Source organism: Arachis hypogaea, chromosome 16 (assembly GCF_003086295.3).
Source record: "Arachis hypogaea cultivar Tifrunner chromosome 16, arahy.Tifrunner.gnm2.J5K5, whole genome shotgun sequence".
In the NCBI taxonomy this organism is placed as follows: domain Eukaryota; kingdom Viridiplantae; phylum Streptophyta; class Magnoliopsida; order Fabales; family Fabaceae; genus Arachis; species Arachis hypogaea.
Genome location: NC_092051.1, coordinates 83,426,385 through 83,430,268, shown reverse-complemented (window position 1 = coordinate 83,430,268; position 3,884 = coordinate 83,426,385).

Genomic DNA, 3,884 nt, shown 5'->3' with positions numbered 1-3,884 from the left:
TTAAAGGGGTTTGTTACTTGTGACACCCAACACGTTTGTACGAAGGGATTTTTGCCGGTTTAGAAACTATATCTACAACGCAACCGTTTTTATGAATTTCTTTACTGGTAGAAAACTCGACGTCAACCGTTAATGCTTTTGAACTCTCTAAACATCATTTTATGTTTGTCTAACTAAGTAAATCACTTAACCATTGTTGCTGAGTCCATCAATCCTCGTGGGATCGATCCTCATTCACTTGAGGTACTACTTGGTATGACCCAGTGCACTTGCGAGTTAGTTGTGGGTTATAAATTCCACACCAATCAACCCACCATGGAGGAGGTAAATTAAGTGGGAGAACCCTATAGAAATACCTACAATCCTTCATGGGGGAATCATCTTAACCTCTCATGGAAGGATCAACAGAAACCTCAGCAAGGTTTCAATAACAATCAAGGTGGAAGGGACCAGAACAGGTTCAACAACAGGCTACCATTCCCATCTTCTCAAGGGAATGTGGAGACTCCTAAGCAGAGCCTTTCTAACTTAGCCATTCTAGTCTCCAAACTCTCTAAGACCACTCATAGTTTCATAATTGAGACAAGATCCTCCATTAGAAATTTGGAGATACAAGTTGGTCAACTGAGCAAGAGAATCCCTGAGACCCATCCTGACACTCTTCCTAGTAACACTGAAGTGAACCCAAGAGAAGAGTGCAAGGCCATTACCACTGAGGCTGAGGCCAAATCCGGAGAGACTGGGAAGGCATTGAACGCCAGTGAAGAAGATCTCACTGGGCGTTCAATGCCTAAAATGGCTAAGAGCCTGGCACTGAACGCCAGTGGGGAAGCCCTTACTGGGCGTTCAACGCCCAAACAGGCAGGGAAGCTGGCGTTGACCGTCAGCAAGGACATTTCTACTGGGCGTTCAATGCCCAAAAAGGTAAAGGAACTGGCATTTAACGCCAGTAAGGGTATGCATAATGGGCGTTCAACGCCCAAAGAGCCACCTGAGCTGGCCTTGGACGCCAGTAACGGCACACCTTTTGCTTGTTCACTACCTGCTGAAGTTATCCATATCCAAGAACTAAAGGAAGCCAAGTCTCATATAGAGACCATAGAGGTTCCCTTGAATGCACTTTTGTAGTGCATGAGTTCTGGTGAATACTCATTGATGGTCGGGATACCGTCGGTAAGGAATTTCACAAGATTTTCGCGTTGCAAGTATAGCCCTCAATCGACAAATAATCCGCGAATCAAATTTTGAAGGAATTGGTTGTCACAAGTTCAACCCCAATAAAAGTAACCGAAGTATTCAAACCTCGGGTCGTCTCACAAGGAATGGGCAAACATGTGCATCAATGTTGGTTAGAAATCCGGGGTTGCAAGACATGAGCAAGTAATTAAACTAGGAATCTTAACAAGCAAGTAATCTTGAAGTGCAAGAAACTAATTCAAATAACTAAAGCAAGATGTGAGCAATTATGAACTAATAAGATAACATCCAATATAATTCTACTCTAAAACTAAACAAATAACTATAACTAAGACAAAGCAATTAGGATTTTTGGGTTTTCAAATATAAATAATAAAAGCAACTCTTGGCTAGACATGGGAATTGGGGTCACTATCCTTGTCTAATAACCATATCTTGACAATTATGAGGAACCAAACTCATTAAGTCTACTTCCATACTTGAAGTATATTAAATGGTTTAGTCAACATCAACCCATAAGGTCCAACCTAGCTACTAATTGACTTAGTAGTAGGCTAGTGTCAATGGTTATCAAATTGACCACTAAGGGTTCCCAAATCATCAAATCCATTAGACCCAATGACTCAAGTTTACCCAACTCCCTTAACCTAGGCCAAGAGTAAAGAGAACTACTCCATAATCAAGGGAAACATTTCATCAAACACATGGTATGGATTGCTAAAAGACATATTCAAATTGCAATTAAATTGAAATTAACAAGTACCCACTAACAATTATCAACATACAATCACTCAAATAACACAATTAATCATGAAAATAATCAATGTAACATTGGAAATTCAAGATTCACAAGATTCATGAAATGGGTATAAAATGACAATTGACAAGCAAACATAAAACTAACACAAGATCTAAACAAAATTATACTAAGAAATTCAAATTAAGCAATCACAAATAATAATCAACAAGATCCAATTCAGAATTCAACAAGGGAAGATCAAATCAAAGCTAGATCTAGAAAGGAACAATGATTTCTCTCTCTAGAAGAACAAGAACCAAAAACTATCTAAAATTATGTCTAAGTGTAAAATGAATGATCCCCCCTTTCCCTCTAGCATCCTTGGGTCTTTTCCATGCAGAACCAGCTTGAATTTGGGCCTCTTGAGCCTCAGAAATCGCCAGGCATGATTTCCTTTAATGAGGTCACGTGCAGCTTGTCGCGCGTACGCGCCATGCGTGCGTGCGCGTTGATTGATTTTGCGATCCACGCGTGCGCGCCATGTACGCGCGCGCCGGTGTGGATTTCTCTAATCCGCACAGAGGCGCTAATTTACGTGTGCCGCCTCCAGCTGTCCACATCCACGCGTGCGCGCGAGGTGCGCGTGCGCGCCCATGCTGAGATTCCCAAAATCCAAATCTTCATGTTCCTTCCCCTTGTGCATGCTTTCTTTCTCTCTTCTAGGCCATTCTTGCCCTATAAATTCTGAAATCACTCAACAAACACATCACGATATCGAATGGTAATAAAAGAGGATCAAAATATAGAAATTTTAAGGCAAAAGAAGCATGTTTTCCATCATGAAGCAATATTAGGAAGAGAACACAAAACCATGCAATTCTTGTGAATAAGTGTGAAAAATATTGACAAAACCTCCCAAATTCTATACAATATAAACCACAAAATTAGGGTTTATCAAATCTCCCCACACTTAAACTAAGCATGTCCTCATGCTTAAAAATAAAAAGACCAAAGATCATGGTAAGAAGGGTTTATGAAGTGCAAATTTCCTAAATGAATGCATGCAACTAAGGTAAAATCATCTATCTACTTGGTCAAGGGTAAATCTATCCTCCAAGAACACATATGAGCATACGGGGTGAAAATGATATGTAGTTCATAAATCCTACCAAATTGAACATTACTATGAAGTGCATATAACTTGCTAAATGAACGCTTGTGAAAGTCGGGAACAAGGAGTTGAGCATCGAACCCTCACCGGAAGTGTATCCGCTCTATTCGCTCGAGTGTATAGGGTTCGTGGTATGCAAAATTGTTACTCTGAGGTTGTAAAATTTGTTGTTCGTTCTCTCCCTGGCAATGGCGCCACAACTGGTGCACAATACCATGGTCTAAACATAACTTCACAACTTCGCACAACTAACCAGCAAGTGCACTGGGTTGTCTAAGTAATAAAACCTTACATGAGTAAGGGTCGATCCCACGGAGATTGTTGGTATGAAGCAAGCTATGGTCATCTTGTAAATCTCAGTCAGGCGGATATCAAATAGTTAAGGAGTTTTCGAAAATAAATAATAAATAAACAGAGAATAAAGATAGAAATACTTATGTAAATCATTGGTGAGAATTTCAGATAAGCGCATAGAGATGCTTTCGTTCCTCTGAACCTCTACTTTCCTGCTGTCTTCATCCAATCAGTCTTACTCCTTTCCATGGCAAACTTTATGTAAGGGCATCACCGTCGTCAATGGCTACATCTCATCCTCTCTGTGAAAATGGTCCGATGCGCTGTCACTGCATGGCTAATCATCTGGAGGTTCTCGATCATACTGGAATAGGATTTACTATCCTTTTGCGTCTGTCACTACGCCCAGCACTCGCGTGTTTGAAGTTCGTCATAGTCATTCAATCCCTGAATCCTACTCGGAATACCACAAACAAGGTTTAG